The sequence below is a fragment of the Apis mellifera genome, linkage group LG8 (genome assembly GCF_003254395.2).
Source record: "Apis mellifera strain DH4 linkage group LG8, Amel_HAv3.1, whole genome shotgun sequence".
Classification (NCBI taxonomy): domain Eukaryota; kingdom Metazoa; phylum Arthropoda; class Insecta; order Hymenoptera; family Apidae; genus Apis; species Apis mellifera.
In genome coordinates, this window is record NC_037645.1 from 376159 (window position 1) to 396004 (window position 19846).

Sequence of the window (19846 nt, forward strand, 5' to 3'; positions counted from 1 at the left end):
TTAGGAAGAGTAAATATTATTTTATTATTTTAGATTTAATATTTTATTTTATTATTGAAAATTTTTAATATTCCTTTTTCTCTTTTAATCGGGATTTGAAGTTTCTTTGGATTTCGTTCGCGAAATCGATTATTTTTTATTGAAATTTAATATTTTTTATTGCGATTATTGTGGAATTTTGTTAGTTGATTAAAAATTGTGATATTTTGTTAAAGAATTCAAAGATTTCTTGTTTACTTTAAAGGTATATATATATATAATATGAAACAAAATTTATGTTTTTATTCTTTTCCATCCTCATAATGTATATAAATAACATTTAATACAATTTTAATAATATCAAATCTGAAAAACGATTATTTACAAATTAATTAAAATCACACTAACATATGAAAGAAACAAAATAAAAAATATCATTTTGAATAAAGACAATTCTTTTCAAAATTTTGAAAATATAGTCCAGTGAAATAAAATTACCACCATCTTTCCTTAAACATCCATCACTAAAAATTCTCTCGAATGGCATTCCAATTTGAAACTCTTTCCACATGCGATTCTTCGATTACGAGCAAGTCTTTTAATCACGTTAAACGACTAATTTATAAAATGTGACGTGGATGTATAAATCGTCAAAGACATGATTCGCCATTTAACATATCACGAAAATCCAAAGTTCTCCTTCTTCGCTTTATATACATGACACGAGTGACTAGATTTTGTTAATCCATCGGTAAACATTTACATCGGTCGGTGTAGATCGCTCTGTAAATATCACTCGTGCGTTTAGTCGCGTGAATGGAAACGAAGATAAAAATCGTTTCCCCCTTTTATTTCGATCTCTGTTTATTCGAGCCACTTATTTATCATTAATGTCGATCATACAATTGATAAGAAATGTTGGGTAAGTGTTGTTAACGTTTGCTTTGAAAAAATTATTCAAAGGAAACGTTGATCTACTTGAAAATTATATTACTTCATATTGCATACAACATTGCATTGTGGAACGACGATATGATCAATGATTACCATTTTAAGAAAGATGAATTTGTAAAATGTTGATATTATATCTGAATGAAAAAAATTATGCGAAAATAAAGGGTAAAATTGAAGTATCACTTTTAGAAAAATTCAAGTTTGAGATTTCATCAGATACAGTAGCATTTGGCTAACTTCCAAATGAATGAGGATGAAACAACTGGATAAGTTATTCTATAGATCAGTGTAGGGAACGAAAACGTGAAATAAATTTCTTTTTGTACATAAAACTCTTATGAGTTTTAGCATTAAAAATAAATTTTGCCTTGAGCAAAATATATATATATATATATATTTCGTAAACTAATCTAATTTCAAATTTTAAAGTTATCCTTATAATTAGATTTCAAAAACATATCATATACTATTTTTGATTTCACTTGACACTTCACTTGACAAATAGAGAAGATTTGCTCAGAATTATGTAATAAGTTCTGACATAATTTTATTTCCTAATGGATGAAGAAATTCAATCTGGAATCGCGGTAAACAGGAACTGGTGCGTGTCAAGATAGGATGAAACAGGTTTCATAGTCATTGATCGTAACGGGAAGTTTCGAAGTTGATATGGAGTTGAAGTGGAGTTTCTATGTTCGATTGAACGGAGAGCAAAGGATAGTACACAATATTCCTCTCTCATTTAGATACTTTTGATATTCACGAAGTGCAACAAAGTTGTAATAGATAGAAGTTCGAGTCGACGAATAGTCTATAATAATTCTATTTAAATTCTATGAGAATCTACGAGTCTCTCATTTCAAATATTTTTCTCGATCGAACAATTTTTCTCTTTGAATTTCATTTTTAATTATAAAAATTAAACATGAAACGAAACATTCTTCTCAATTTTATTCAAATATCTTTTTTAACTTTCCCTTTCCTTTTATCTTAAATTATACACCACATATAAAAAACTTTTATCGTTTCACAAGTAAATAATTTATAATTAGAAACATCAGTATTTTTATAAACTGTATTGCGTTATCATTAAGATTAAAAGATTCAAATTGGTAAATATACTGTTTTATCTTGTATCAGCAGCTTTTCCATTAATCCTTACCGACAAACTTAATAAACTTAGTCAATCCATTCCAATTGCAAATAGTGTCTTTAAGAATGTTCAAACACTCGTAAACACCAGTGCTATTAGCAAGATAGTAGTTTCACGATTTTGCACTCTTTCGTTTAAATCATTTCAAAATTCGTAGATAAACATGTCAACACATTCGACAAATATTTATCTTTTCTAGACGAATCCTCCGAGTATACAGATTAACCTGAATAAAATTGAATATTGTGAATAAAATTTCTTTACTTGGTAGTTTCGTGAAATCACTTTATGGTTAAATGAATTAAAAATTACCGTAAAGTTTTTTTCCTTTCCTTTATTTTTCTATTTTTCTTTTTTCACAAAAAATTTTTGCTTTCCTTTCTGTGAAATTTAATTATGAGTGGAAAAAAGAAGGTATGTATAAAAACTTTTAATCAGAGAGATTAGAAATATTATTAATATTATTAAGTCGCACGGAAGTTCGGAATATACACGCAATCGTTAATTTAGTTGTATTGCGTGATCTTGTTTTATATATTCATTTCTGGATTTTAAATAACAGGAGATTCGATTTCAAGTTTAAGATTTGAATTTCTTATGTAGAAACTTTTTCATTTCGTTTAATTTTTAAGATGTAAGAGATAGTCTTCCTTGAATATTTTTCATTAGAATCTCTTCTAATAATTAATTAAAGCATTTTTAAAGCTTGAAAAATTATTGTTAAAAATAAATTCTAATACATTAATATAAAAATTAAGAAAACAAAATATTTTCAATATTTTTATTATATTCATTATTCCAGTAAAAATTACTTGCATGTCTGTAGAAATATATTATTGTATATATTATTGTAAAAACTATATTCTCAATTTACATTTTTATCAAGTCCTCAAAAAATGAATGAATAAAAACATCAAGAATAATTTTTAAGTCCACAATAACTTGTTAATCCTCTAACGTTACTATTTAATTTTCACACAAGAAGATTCTTCTTATTAATCAACATTTACAAAGGAACTCTTCCCAAACTCCTTTTTACCATTAAAATGAAAGCATTTAAATAATCTTTTAATTTTATAAGAACGTTCAATCCATAAGAAAATTTTACACAAGATAATCCAACCATTTTTCTAATTCAATATTACAGAAAAATAAAATTTTCCTCCCTTTTAAACTTTTCCATAAATTTGTGAATTAGCAACGTTTTATGGAAAAATCTATTTCTACCCTTTCTTCATTCCATTCCTCCCTTTATTTTTTCTTCTCCTCCTCTCTCTGTCTCTATTCATTCATTCCATCTCTTCCACCTCGTTCCTTTTTCTCTTCTTTTTTTTTTTTTTTTTTTTTTAGAGTGGGAAGGCATTTAAGGCACGCCGTGAATCGTAACTTTCACCCTTTCGTGATCCCGACTTAAGGACTTACGTGACCCACGATATTAATCACCAGGGCTTTCAGGGCTAAGGTCACGTATCGAGCATGACGGAAGTTAAACGAGGAGAACACTGCTGTGGCACGTGTGTAATGTGACGCGTAACATGCGTGTGCCGTTTACATGGTCGCGTGTCGTGAATTTTCCTCCACCCTCGTGGAACATGGCTCGTTGTTTCGTGTCGAGGGCTGTTCGAGTGGTTGGATCGAGTGGAGATGATGGTGGTTGTTGTAACGTCCGTGTAAGGGTGTTCGATGATGGGGATCGACGATAGGATTTTTCGAAGCTGCTCGAGTGGTAGGATTATTGCCAGGGGTGCTAGTGTTTGATTTCTTACGTCCGTGAAAGCTTTCTCCTATGTTTGTCGATTTCTCCAAGAGTCGTCATTTATCTTAAATATTTGAATTTTATGAACTTTAATGATTTTAGGAATTTTTAAGAAAAGAATCGTAATTTTTCGTAATTTATTTGCAATTCATTCATGTATATCATTAAACATAATTCCATTTAAACTATAAGAAAATTTTCACTCAGCGAAACATATAAGTTAAAACGGAAATAAAATGATTAAAAATTCATATCAAGATTAAACCACTATGCGTGCAATTGTTACTATGTATCATTGTAATCGTAAAATCTAAAGCAAAGTAAATTTTCGAAATACCAAACGTTAATAAATCCGATAAAAAAATTTCTGGAATCGCAAACATCCATCTTCCTCATGATGAACAAGAAGACATTCATAGCTCGGTTTCCACCTGCCTAATTCCTTCCCTGTTCGTTTCGTTTCCATGGACACGTTCCAATCCAGTCATCGGGCACGAATCCCCCTGAGACAGAAGGGAGGGGAAAGGGACGAGACGTGAATCGAAACGGAATTAAAATATTACACGTGATAACGTGTCCGTCAGATGGCAAACCCCTTTGATTCCTTTCCACGAAAATGGCGAAAGTATGTTCCTCGAGGAACCGCATCGTCCGCTTAATTGAAAAATTGAGTCGCGAACAGGCGAAAGAAATGTGGTTATGTGATCCACTGACCCAAATCGCGTGGCACACCGCGAATATATTCAGGTGAATAGAGAACACATATCCAGATTTGCAGTAGGCACAAGTCCAATCGATAACCTGCCGGATTTTATAGGCTCGTGTATTGCTATAAACTCGAGCTCTACCATCCTTTCTCTTTCTCCTGGGGTTCATATGTCCGTCTCTTTTTCTCTCTGGTATTTTGTGTGGAACGAGCTCTGTGATAAATCCTTATGTGAAAATGATACGAAGTTGTTCAGTGGAAGTCATCGTGCAATTAATTCGAAAGATGATTTATATCTTTAGGGATAATTTGGTAAGAGTTTATTTATGAACTATGTTTTTCGACAGATTAGAACATTTGTAGAAATGTTTGTAGGAAAATTAAATACAGAAATAATAGAATTTAAAAGTTCAATATATTTAAGATTCATGATAAATAAATATTTGTCGAGATGTAAGTAATTATATTATGATGTAAGTTGTTATAAGATTCTTGGAATAAAAGTTGAAAATCGATAATGAAATTTGAACTTAATTTAAAGTTCAACGTGTATAAAATATAATATTTTGTATATTATGAAATATGTTTCTAGGACAATAGAATTTATTAGATCAATCGAATAAGTTGAGGTTAGTGGAGAAGGTCAATCACTAGTCGGACTATCATCGTCCAATCAACTATTTCAATATATATGATATATTTTTTATTAATTTATATTTTTTCCTATTTTCTTTATATGCATTATATTACCTTTTTGTCCAATTTTTCTTCTTTCTCTTTCTATATTTTCTTTTATTATCAATATTTTATTATTCATATATTTCTTCGTGCAATATCGTATCTTGCAGTGATAAGAAGAAGTTTTCCAATGACGTACTCATTTCGAAAGTTATTCAACCGGCAGAAAAAGTAATCGCGAAGTTTAATTGGAAATCTTTCATCTAATTTATTATGTACCAGTTGCTTTGTAAATGGAATAGAGGATACTTTAATTACAATTATATATATTTAATTATTACGTATCTTATTTTATTGTTATAATAATTATTAATTATTAATTATTAATTGTTTTCATCTAAGAAAGTAAAAATTACAATTAAAAAATTATATTCTTTCAATTTACAATGAGATTCTTTTTCCTCAAAATATAATTATGTTTTTTAGTTTAAAAATTATATTGTTTATATAGAATCGATATAAATTAGTTGAAACGACGTTTTAAACTGTTCCAAACTGTTTGGAACGAGTATGTACTTGCTAATCGGTTGGTAAAACAGAAAGCTTCTGCTGCTGCCATCTGCAAGCAAATTCGGTGGTCGTTCTTATTTCAACTATTGTCTCTTTCGTCGATACAATTTTATTAACCGAGTAATTTCTGATAAAGAAAAGTATAATTTCCTTAGAAAATTTCTTCAAAAAACTATATTTGATTTCATTTGTGCAGTCATTTTTTAGAAATTTATAATCGTTACGAAAATAAAAAAGATTAACATTTTTAGAGTTTTATGCTTAATATTGCAATAATATATTCGATTATGTATAATAATGCCTGCAATTGCAGAAATGGACTATACGCATAGATGATAAAGCAGAGTATCTATAAAATCTAATCAAGATTTTCCAACGATAGATTTTAATTAGAATAAAATAGAAAAAACAAATATTAACAAGTTTCATTAAAATTATATTTGAAAATCAAATAATAATTTATTCACGTAATTTATAAACAATTACATTTATTTATTTGTTTAAAAAAAATTGACAAAATATCAATAATAAAAGATTCTTTTCACGCGATAAAACAAATTTCAATTTTTTTTCTTTTCTAATTTCACAATTTATAAAATTTATATATTATATATTATTAAGAAGCAAAAAAAGAAAAAAAAATTTAATCAAATTAAAAGTCAAGAAAACTTCAAATACAAAAAAAAAGAAAAAATTTTATGACTTCATCGAGTTAACATCGACCTTTATATTCCTTGGTATCCGCAATTAACGCGGATAAGTAAATAAATATCCGCTTGTTACTCTGAAAGAAGAGGCAGAGGGGAGGGAAGGAGGGGGGGGGGAGGGGGAGAAGAAGAAGAAAAAGACAAAAAATAAGAGGAAAAGACGAGAAATGAATTCGTATGTATCCATTGTTCTCCTTGAGAAAGTCAATTAGCCAATTGGACGTGTGTTATGTTCGGACGAAACGGAACGGATACGCATGTGAAACGCAAGATACTCTCGAATCGTTCGCTCTGGGATCGTTTAATCCTTATTGACCGTCAGGAATAAGCATGGTCTTTAAGCAAATTAACCGCTCCGCCTAGTAGTGTTACATTCCCGCGTGAATTATCCGTTCCAATTGAAGAAGATAAACAATGGCGGGTCGCGGTATTCCCGCCAATTTGTTGAAATGTCGATCACGCGATATTCAAAATTGTTACCACTAATCGAGGAGCAACGTTAATCGAGGGAATCTTGCTGATCGTGACTTAACGCATCGTGTTTCACGCCATGAGTGTAAATTACTATTTAGATTTCAAGGTTTTTGTTTTCTAAGATGGTAATTTCAAATTGCTTTACTATTTGTTCGTACTTTTTTTTTTATTTATTATTTACTCATTGAGTTTAATAATAGTTTTCTATTATGTACATTGTGTTGTTTATAATTCGTTAAATTTTCTTTCTTATTTATTAAGTATTTTTTATTGTTAGGTTAAGGATTATATTTTCTTCTTCTCGATACTTTTTATTAATCGTATTTAGTTTCTTCTTTTATAGCATTTTATCGATTGAACAAATATAATTGAATCTTAAATTATTAAAATATTTGATAATAACAGAAATATTTGCCCATTTTAAATTGTATTAACAAATAATTGCATATATATATTATCAATTTTCTTTCATAATATCAAATTATTTATTATTATAACTTATAATAACAAATTATAAATTACTCGAAAGTTAAATTTCAAATTGAATAATTAACATTTTATATTCGATTTTAGAATATTTAAAATTGATCCTTTAAATTTTTTACAAGTGTCTGTAAATCAATAAAATAAAATTTCAGTGATTAATAAAAAATTCTTTTCAAAATTTTAGCTCCTCTATACCCACGCAATCTCTTTATATCTGGTCTTAATTGTTAAATCATACGTAGGAATGTTGTTCAATAATGTTCTTATCGATCGAATAACAGTTTACATTCACTTTCTCGTTTTCATTACATCGTTATTCAACAGTAATCTTTATTTACATTAAATAGAAATGGAGTTACGATTCGTCACACGAGCGGAGCAAAATTTCTTCGTCGGAGGAGGAGGCATTGTTTCGTAGGAAATCGATTTCGGAAGCTGCGAGTACAGATGCACTCGAATACCTCCTGGCAAACGTATCGCCCTATATTATGTATACTTACCTACTTCTGTTTCACTTTGCAAACATTTGCATCGGTATAATTTATTTTTTATCAGTTCGACTAACTCAGTGAATGCTCCGTTTCGATCGAGTTTCTTATTCCGCAACGAATACCGCGGGATATTTCTTTCGATTTTTCGTTTATTTCGTTGTATGTACTTGCAAATATATCTGCAATTGAGGAACAGACAAGAATTTAAAAAGTTTGCTTTCATATTTGTATGTATCTGCGTTTGTATATCGTTATTATTCATTTAAGTACGAAAGATGACAGAAATTCTCTTTTTAATCATAATAAATAAAAAATTGGCCAAGTTGTTTAGAAATTTTTAAAAATATTTATCCAACCATTCTGCCACTTCTATAGTTTTAAAAAATTTTATGATACGAGTGAACAAATTTTTATATTTTTAGAAACATATCTTCTATTGCATTAATTTTTCTTTTCTTCAGACTGGTTAATTTTCTACAAAATTGAAATTATCCTCAAATTTTCCTAGCCTCGATCTTAAATCTTTTCAATTTTCATTATAAAATCAGATATAAAGACTTATTAATACGCGTGTGCATCGTTCATAAATGAATTTTAATAAACATTTTATCGGTTGATTAGTTGCAATGGAAATAGCACCGAATCGTTGATAGTTTGTTCCTTGGTCCATTCGTTGCTATTGCAATCGGAAATACGTCATCGGCAGCGTGATGTATCGTCAATTTATTATTTGCCAAACGTCGTTAGCTCCACACGCCAGGCATGTGAATTCTCAACTACATATCATGCCATGAAAATTAATCATTGCCACGTATACGCTTTCGTTGCCCTGAGTTTCTTCCATCACTTTCGATTATTTCCGAACATTTACAATAGTTTCTATCATAATTTATCGAGTAAAAAAAGAATCGAATGTTTTCGATAACGAAAAAGTTGTATTTTTTTTATTAAATTGTAATTTTATTTTCAATTAGAATTTTAATTATTTTTATTGAGTTTTTAACTTTTTACTCTTTTGTAAATTTCTCTTATTCTGAATATCTTAATATTTTTCTAACATGTATTATATTCTATCTTATTTTTTTAAACTATTTCTACAATTAAATATCTTGGAATTTCTTTTAAAATGATTTAAAAAGGAAGATTTTAAAATGAAATATTGTATTTTTATGTTTCAAAATATCAAAATATCAAAATATTTTAGATTATGTTTGTATTTCTATTTTTTCACATTACGATAAATCGATATTTATTTTACAATAACAACTTTGATTTCATACTCATTTTGCATTGTTTAGAAATTCCAGTTTTTAATTTGTTAATATTTCGAATCGTTCAAACGATATTCTATTGCAACAGATGTTAATATAATTTTCTTATTCTACGAATATCAATTCAAAAAAAAACGAAACAAAAAAAAAAGAACACATACAAGATTTCCCGTGTCATCTTTCTTAATTAAAGCAAAATCCATTTCATCTTTAATTTTTCTCAAGAAAGAATTACAATAAATAATAAAATATAACAGAAATTACTCGAGCAACAAGTTGGTCTCTTTTAAAAATCAGGAAAATTTACTATCTCCACTTCTAAGAAAAAAACAGTTACGTTTAGTTATTAAGTAAATCACAATGGAATAAGATAGATTTTTCCTTGCAACGATGTTACATGGTCGAACGAACTCATCTGATCTCATCTCTGCATGGAAGCTTCGAAGTTACCTCATTCTTTTTCTCCTTCCTCTTTTGTTTTTTAATTAAAACACTATCGACCTGTAACGTGTAGATAAATATGCTATATATAGATGATATTATAATTAAAATGACATGATGAAAATACAACCTGTGAATCAGAATTTGAAGTAGAATTAAGGAATTAAAGAGCTAATTAAAGAGTTTCCATTTCAATTTTTAATTAATAATGGAATTAATCAGAAGAAGAATCAATGTGGATAAAAAATTGATTTCAAATTTATTAATAAATCGTTTGATAAAACTTGTAATATATTTTAAGAAAATTATAGAAATAAATTTCATTTGGACATATTATTTTTAATATTTTGAATTTTCTCCAAAGAATATCTATCGGAAAATTAAAAATCACAATAGGTCATGGGAAGAAAATCTGAAAAAGTTAGAAACTTTCTGTGAAAATCGGTCTTCTAATAAATTGTCGAGAAAATATGGCGACTTCTTGTGTGCTGTTTCTGTAGGAAAAAACTCTGTGACAGGTTATTAATCGTGTTCTTTTAATAGAATTTTTCTTCTAAATTGGAGTATTGAAAATTAAAGTTATATAGAGAATATCTTTGAAAATATTTTATTCGTGATTTCTTATTTTAAATTGGTTAAAGAAGATTATTAAAATTTAGATAAAATTTAGTTTATCCAAGTCATAAAAGACCACAATGACTAATACATATATATATTATATATTGACTTAAAATACTTTATTAATGGAAGATGAATTAGCTTCTTTTTGCCTTCATGATTTCAGTTTAGATTCCATTAGTCTACAAACACCAATATATGAACTCAATCATCGTTTCATCATAGATGAAATCACATAGAGGAAAAAGAAAAGAAAAATTCTTTTAAAAGCAAAGATTTCACGTGTTATAAACCATATTAACCCCATTTAAAGATTTCGTTTAACACAAAAATATAGATCAATTTCTTTTTATATAAATTACCTACACAAAATTAATCCGATATTTTATTAACTTTTTAACAATCTATAATAAAACTTTATTAAATATTAATTATAACGTCATTAAATTTCGTACAATATTAATAATCCATTTTCCTTTTATTTGAAATCTTATATTCCATTATTTTGGGAACATCCACAGCATCTTTTTATTCAAATGCAATAAATGTACGTTACGAGATAACAAACACACATTTTACATTAATTGCTTAAAATCTCGTTCAGGAAGAATTTCTTCCTCCGACAAATCGATCTTATATTCCATTATTCCTCTAACAACATTCCATCCTATCTACTTCTTCATCTATAAAATATCTTCAATTTTCCACGATAAATGAGACAAGAAACTCCACGATATACTAGATCGCATCGACTTTTAAAAATTTACATTTCTCTCCTCTCCCTTCGTCCAATAATCCAAATTCAATTCAGAAACAAACTCACTTCACATTTTTACAAATCACTCACAATTAAATCAAATTACTCTTTTTCTCGAATCCCAACCATTTCGAACATCGAGAACTTCCTAACTTTCAACACTCTCTTCCTCGCGACACACCACTTCTCCTCGAGAAACGAAGAAAAAAAAAAAACCAAGAATCCCCTTAGAAATGTCGAGAAACAGACAGAGTTCAAGAATCCATGGGCGAGAGAGCGCAGTGGGTCGCGCACAGGTGAGACGACGCTTCTTACGTGTCAAGAAGCCCGCCAGGGAAACTGCCCCCGCCCCTTCGTCCCCCCTACCTAAGCGCAGCAGGGCCAGCAGGCGCAATTCGAACGCCGTCGTCGCGTCCTGCTCTGGCAGCCTCTACCGGAGGAACTGTTCAGTCGTGCAGTTAGTCAGTGAGCACAGGCCACAGGCAGAGTCAGTGGCACTAGTCACTCCCGGATGATCAGCTGGTGGTGGTGGCGGCGGCCGATCGTCGACGAGCACCAGGCCAGGGCAGCGGCACGTGTGCTGCGTCTCCATTCGAATCGCGCCGCCTGACGAGCTACAACACCAGCCTGTCTGCTCGCCAAACGCGTTTCGTATACGCATAACCCGCATAGTACATTCTACGTTACACACCATCGTGTATATACAATCGTGTATATCAATCAATTTCACAGATTTATTTAACAGTAATCCAAAGTTGTAAAAGATATATGTAGTATATGTACATATATATATATATATGTACAATATATATATATGTACATATATATATATATATATTCATATATATGATTTTTTTTCGTTTCGCGATACGAATTTCGTCGTTCTTTTTTCGGTGTGTTGTTGTTGGTTAATCCGTTGGTCGTTGTGCTCTTTCGGATCGTTCGTTCGTTGTACGGGGGTCGTTCAGGTGAAGATCTCTCTTTCCGAGATTGTTGCTCGGAAACGAGATTGTAATGAATCGGAGTCAAGACTTGATTTTGTGATCTCCCTAATTGGAAGGTTTCCTTTTTTTGTTCTTTAACGAATCAATCGCGGGAAGTGATTGCTCGAGTGCTCAGTTTTCGAGATTCCTCGTGCTACGAAATTCACGCGCGTGAAGAACGGTTATATTGTGTATCGAGGATGGGAGGACTGTGGTGAGGAAGAATCGAGTGTGAGGAGAAGGCATCTTTGGATGGGAGACGAGTGAATCAGAATTCGGCCGTGTTAACAGTGAGCCGACCTTTCCGGTCGACGACGAACAACAGAGTAAGTTTTGTATTCGTTTCGAAAGTATATACACACACATATATTTCGGTGTGTTACGCTCCTTCGTATTTATATTCGTGATAATTAATTCGTGTGAAACGACATATGTTGACATCGAAAGTGTTTACAAAGGCGACACGTTTTTCCAAGAATGATATATCGTTAATTTGGTAGAGAATACGTGTGACGCGGTTTTGTTTTTTCGTGAATATAATAATGTTGATGATGGATATAGTTGAATTTGGAACGAAATAATACGAGCGAGTTTTTTCGCCTATGTAAAGAGGAATATTCTTGCATTCGTTTTCGTTCTTCTATTTATCAGCACTGTGGTCGTTGAACGTGTGTTTTGATTATCGTTCGTAGTAAACCTTGTCGTGAAGCGTAAATTGGATATCGAGAAATATGTTGATCGAAGGTAGCTCGACGCGTTTTGTGCGAGAGTGTTGTGCGAGAGTAATCGTTATTAGTTTGCTGAATATTAATTAATATTTTTTTATGGAAATGAATCGAGAAATATAGGATAATTATTTATATTATTTAACAATTATTCATTCTCGTTAATCTTGTATTGGTTTTCGTTTTTCTGTTTCATATTTATTTCCTTTTGTTAATTTTATATAAAAAATTGTAATTCTATTTCAGTATTATAATTTATATTTGTTCAAAATTTGCCTTATAGATCGGAAACTATGATACGATTCATTCTCGTCGATAATTTATTTCAAAATTTGAACCTTTAAAATTTCATCTTTTCTATCATTACTTATGCATGAATTAATAACTGGAATCCATATTCTTTTTAAGAAATATCACTTTTCCATTTTTTTAATCCATTTTATAACTTTGTTATCAAGTCTTTCGATATCGAATAAAATATTTTCTTTCTTTATTAATGTTTTTTGATTAAATAGATTTTTTTTTTAATAAAACTTAGATTTTAATTAAAAATTAGAATTTTTATTCTATATTAACTTATATTTCTATATTATTCTTTATCACCACTTACTTATACTAATTAATTGTACATTTATATTTAAATTTAAATGCTATATTATCGATTAGTTGTATTTGTCATTCCTATTTTTAACGTTTCAATTTGTACACATTTCCATTTCTAAATTCATTTTACAATTCACAGCTTGTATTCATTGATTTTATATTCTTTTATATTTCTTCTTCACGAAAATCTCTCTTATTTTAATTTCTTAATTTTTTCTTACTAATCTAATATTTTATTCAACTCTCTGTTTCTATTTCACGATTTATTAGTATTTTTAGTCGTTATTTATTTATTAGTATTAGTTAGTATTTATTAGTATTTTTAATCGTAAAATTTTAATGTTCAATTAAAATTCGTTTTATAGAATTTTTCTTAAAATAATTACTTTTTTTCAATTCTGTCGACATATTTTTTTTTTTTTTTTTGATTGTCAATCTCTTATTATTTAATATTTCTTCTATGTCATCAGCCTTCATCATTGGACCGTATAAATTCAGGGTTGTAACTTTCAGATAAGACCTTTGTTCTATGCCACGTTATCAATTATTCATTAACCGTATTAAAACTCGAATTCTCTAGTTATTAATCATTGATGATCCACCGATCAAATTACGGGATTAGACTTCAGAATTCCATTATCGATCGAAACGCTGTATCCGCATTTTCATCGTTCATCATCCATCACTCATCGAACGATCTGAATCGATGATTTAATATCACGTTACTTTCACATTGTTCGTGACATACTAAATAACCGAAACAAAACAAAAAAAAAAAAAATCTTCATTGAAAAAGAATAGTTTCAATCCAGAATTCTTAATTTTGATCGAATTTCTTAAGATTCCCAATAAATATTTAATTCATCATCATCGTGCTCAAACGTCACGATATTAATATTTCACAATTCTAATTACGATTCTAAATTTTTATCAATTACACAGTTGAACTAGCATTATTATCGATTATGAATTATCGAGCCTTCTTTCTTCTTAGAATAAATTTAAATATTACCAAGTAGTATTAGTATTTAAATATTATGGAAAAAATACACGAAAAAATTCTCAATATCTTTTTCTCCTCTCTATTATTTTATTCCATTTTTCAGAATGGAAGAAAATATTTCATAATGAGAAATTATAAATTTTAAAATCATAAATCATTGTCTTAAAATAACTCATATTTCTCACTTTGGTTTAGATTAATTCAAGCTCCAATTTCTATCAGTCTTCTCTTTCTTTAGAATTTAAGTAGTATCAGTATTTAAAGATTATGGAAAAAATACACGAAAAAGTTTTCAGTGTCTTTTATTCCTCTCTATTATTTTATTTCATTTTTCAGAATGGAAGAAAATATTTCTTATAATAATGAGAAATTTTTAAACTTAATCTTAGAATAAGAAAAAATTGCAGCGTATATTTTCTTCATCGATAAATAATCATAAATCATTATCTTAAAATAACTCGTATCTCTCACTTTGGTTTAGATTAATTCAAGCTCCAATTTCTATCAATCTTTTCTCTTCTTAAAATAAATTTAAATATTACTAAGTAGTATTAATATTTAAATATTATGGAAAAAATACACGAAAAAATTCTCAATGTCTTTTTTCCCCTCTATTATTTTATTCTATTTTTCAAGAGAAAATATTTCATAATGAAAAATTACAAATTAAAACTTAATCTTAAAATAAAATTGCAACATATTTTCTTCATCGATAAATAATCATAAATCATTATCTTAAAATAACTCATATCTCTGACTTTGGTTTAGATTAATTCAAGCTCCAATTTCTATCGGTTTTATATGACTACTGAATGTTGCCTGTATCAAGTAACTGTATAATAAATATTTCAACGATAACTGAAGTTATTTTTATGATTCATTGATTTAGTTAATAATTAGACAATAAATAGAACGTGAATTTTATGTACAATAACATTACAAAAAGTATAATATTCGTATATACTCTTTTCTTTTTCTTATTCCAGAATAAAGTATTTCTTATTCCAGATTCTACGTTCTTCATTTCTATAATATCAAAGTTTTATAATCATTTGAAAATATTTTATGTTAAATACGAAATTTAACACAAAAAGTATAATATTCATACATACTCTTTTCTTTTTCTTATTCCAGATTCTATGATCTTCATTTCTATAATATCAAAGTTTTATAATCATAAGAAAATATCATCAAATACGAAATTTAACACAGATTAATATGCATATCTGTACCATAAAATATAATAGAATAAATACACCACTATATAAATCATTATACGAACGTTCATTCATGTAAAGCATCCAATAATAATAACATCAATAAGAGTGGTGAAGCAGCAAATCTCAATTTCACTTCGATTCGCCTTTCGTCTCGTGACTTATCGTTGCCGTATAATGAACGAGAACGACAGAAACAGAAATAGAATTGACTCGTTTCTATCACAATTATCCAGAATAACGTTGCCTTCACCCTCACATTGCATACATACTTTTAACTCGGTTTTGGTGAACCGAGTAGAAGTTATTATTCCTCGTCCGTTATCCACCATTTCAATCGAACACGGTAGAACTTAATTTATGCGAATTCTATTTATGTGAATGAAATTTCACATTATCGATTATCCGAACTCTGGCTGAATTTCAATTATCCGAGCTGTTACGAGAACATCGGTGCAATGTAATGTAATTAAAAATGTATATCGTATTTATGACACCGAATAAGTTGAAAAATTAATTCGTCAAAAGTTGGACACTTATCATACATTTTAGAGAAAATATTTTATGAGATTAAAGATTCTCATTAAAGATGAGAAAATTAGATAGATTCTGATTACCTTAAAAATTAGGATTACAATTTTTAACATCTTTTTTCGTGTTTTTAATAAATCAGCTAATATTAATGCAACTGATGATGTGTGCACAGCTGTTTTAAATAAACTCTGTGTAAAACTTAAAAAAAAATAATATATTTATGAATATATATTAATAATCAATAAAATTTGCGATTAAATTTCATTCAGATTTGTAAATATTCGAAAATGTTGAAAATTATCAGTGATTCTAATTTTTTTAATAAGACGATTGATTCGCAAAACGAGAACAAAAAATATTCTCGAAACTATCACACGATTTTTCATCGATGAATGTTCTTGATTGTATTTCTCAATTGTAAGTATCTCGTTTCGATCGAAAGAATATCTGTGAAATTGGAAAATCTAGCAAAAGAATAGGATTTAGAAATGTTTCGAAACAGAAATCAATGTTTCGTTTTTGTTACTTTAATTTCTTTTTGATTGAAAATTGAAAAATTTGCTTTATTTTTATTCTGTCTATTTTTTTCTTTTTTATTTTTTTGTATACGACGAATACTCTGCACTGATACTCTTTTCTCAATAGGATTTGTAAACGAGAATTCATGTGTTGTTTCGAATATCTTTTTTTTTTTTCAACTTTTATTTCTATCATATTTTTTTCAACCATTTTAATCTTTTTCTGGATTTTTGCGATAATATACATTACAAGTTATTTTTCTTTACTCTTCAAGTTTAATCAAGTTTTCTATCTTAATTATATTGGATCTGTTAGATAGTTTGTTGATTTATAAGATTTGCTTTCAATTAATTAACAAATCAAATTGGTTAATATTATCTTCAATTGCAAATATTTTACATGATTATTGAACTAATATTAGTTAATCTGTTTGGCGAGTATACTTGGTTTCTCTCATTATTTTTCAAAGATATATTTATATCCTGAATATTTTATAAAATATCTTCTATTCACACCATACATCTGTTTCTTAAAAATCCAATATATTTTCTTCAACTTTCTTCAACTTGTTTGTTCAATATTATAGCAAATATTGTTTTATCTCGCAGTATCGACGATACTTTGATCGGTAAATATCCCGACACTTTGATTTTCTTCAAACATGCTACCTGTTTGCCTACTTTCTAATCGTTCCTATTTAACAGAGAGAAGAAAAATGAATAGCAGAATGATTAATTTAATACATATATAAGGTGTACTAAAAAGTTCCATAAAATCTTTCCATAAGATTCTTTCTATCATTCTCTCAGTTTCTAGTCTCTCTTTTAGATTTTCCATATTACATTCCTTTGTACATTATAATATCTTCAACCGTACGAAACGCCTTATTTGATTCCTTCAATTCCATTTCCTCCCTTCTCTTGTTTACGATATGAGTCACTATTTAATCGTGGTGACGATCTACTTAACGTACGTTCTTTAATACTCCTTTTACAACACTCATAACACTTAGAACGAATTGATCGTGAAACATATCTAACATAAGTAAAAGTTAATCTATTATGCATGCATACAATAGAGCGTCGATTATTCGAACTAATTGCGAGACAAATTCTTTCGGTTAATCAAATTCAAAATAGGAATTCCTGAATGCGCCACAAAACAACTGGAAATTAATTAATTTTCAGCTTATGAATTTTTTATTATGTAAATGAGTAAGAGAAATGCATTATAAAAAAAATAAATCGATGATTTTTCTATACATACACGTATAGTGTACGTGTATATAGCTCATCTTGTGTGCTCGAACAATCAGTCATTAAATAACCGAAATTCGATTAATCGACGTTTCATTATTCATACGAAGCTAAGAAGGAAGAAAAAGGATACTTTATTTTGCGTTTGCTAGTGATTTCATCAGAGTTATCTGATCTAAAGTACACGTGTCTAAAGTTGTGTATAAATCGTGAAAACAATCGTTGAAAAAATCGCTGATATTCGATCGTAGATCGTTTAACTTTTTACCAATAAACGTATAATTGAAATTAACCGATACAGGATGTTTATAGCTTTATTAGAAGCTATAATCAGACATGGAATAATTTAATTACAATATTTTTTGAAAATTTATTCATCCAGGAAGCATCAAATCTTACTTCTCACTCTCTTCTCCTATGTTAATATACAAATACTTGAAATTTTTATCGTAAAGAAAGATAAAAGTTTGAATTACAATCTTTTTCAGTTTGAAATCGCTTTGTACACATTGGGACCAGGAAGATTTCACTTTCAAAGATCAATTAAAAGAGATGTTGTTCCGTTTTCTCGTACAAGCGAGAGGAAAGTACAGAGAAAACAGTCGAAAATAACGCGACGCTTTCACCCCGTTGGTCCGTTTAAGTCCCAATTAAAAATAATCACGGCCATTCTCGTGGTGAAATTAATGCGCGATCCGGCTGCGAATAAATTCGACGAATGTCATCTGTCGACTCAATTGACGGCCAAATTGGACCGAGCCGGACCGCCATGAATTATTCCGTGTTCTGTAAAAAAGAAAAAAAAAGAAGGGAGGAGAGAGAGAGAGAGAGAGAGACATCGAACATTCGATATGAAACGCTGACTTCGTTCATTACTTTTTTTTTTCCTTCTTCTTTTTTCATTCATTTACTCGTGTCCAATGGAAAGAATACAGAAGCCTTGCTCGCATTTGTCACAGAATTTCGCTTGTGGCGAATTAAAATGACAATTTGTCTTGAAATGAATTACGATTTTTAGAGGAAAAGGATAGGATTTGGAAAAGTTAAATTGATTAAAAAAAAGGGGGGGATTGAGAAGAAATAAAAGTTGGGATGGGAGATAATTTTTTCTTTTTTCTTTAACGATTAGATTCGAAGAAAGGTATTTGTAGATTATATTGGTATTGTATAAAATACGTGAATTTATACAAATGTTGTTGAAAATTGTAAAATATTTTGAAATAGATTTCGTTCTGTTTTTAATTTTGAAGATTTTAGTTCAAATTGCGTTTAAGTATATAAGCAAATTTACATTTACAGCTCCATAGTATCTAATATGCGATAATAGTAATGTAATTTTCAAATTTCAACTCAAACCTGGACAGAGATGTTCTCATTTGGTTAAATAATGATAGAGTCGGTGTGTGGCTTCATACTAAAATGAGAAATAATGAGGCCTAAATGTATACTTGCATGCACTTTCAGTCCTGTTTTCAGTACAATTATTAAGATTCTAGGAGACAATTGTATTCATCTTCTTGTTAATATTATTCTTCTAATAATATTAAAATTTCTATCAATTAAAAATTAAATATTTTAATAACATTTCGTTTTCGTGATATAGTGTTAACAATTTTCGCTTAATAAATTTCTTTCATTACCAAATCATTGAACAAAATTTCAAAAATTGTTGAAAGAACATTTTTTTTTAAACAATCAATTATATGAATCATTCAGTACAAGGAAATTTTTATTAATAATTTTCTCAAGTTTCACATTTTTATATATATAAAAAAAAAAAGAAAGAATTTTTCAAAGGTTTTAAATTTTATAATCCTTTTAATATTATTTCTCATCAATCCTTCTTAATTATAAGATCAACTGAAATTCAATTTTATCATGTAAAAAATATATACACATTCAAATATTTCTCATTTTATTCTGTCACTTAAAATCCAGATAAATAATTTCAACAACAATTTCTTT

General features: G+C 28.8%; 1 protein-coding gene across 12 annotated transcripts in view; it reads left to right on the top strand.

Moving 5' to 3' along the window:
• Positions 1–19846, top strand: part of Amih (hyperpolarization-activated ion channel) — a 180512-nt gene that overhangs the window by 52547 nt on the left and 108119 nt on the right. Inside the window, exon 1 of one of the 12 annotated variants that reach the window (XM_016913295.2) lies at positions 11858–12350. The exons of the other annotated variants lie outside the window; for them this stretch is intronic. The gene's annotated coding sequence lies outside the window, so the exon portion shown is untranslated. Of the gene's footprint in view, positions 1–11857; positions 12351–19846 lie in introns of those variants that run through there. 12 annotated transcript variants of the gene reach the window in all.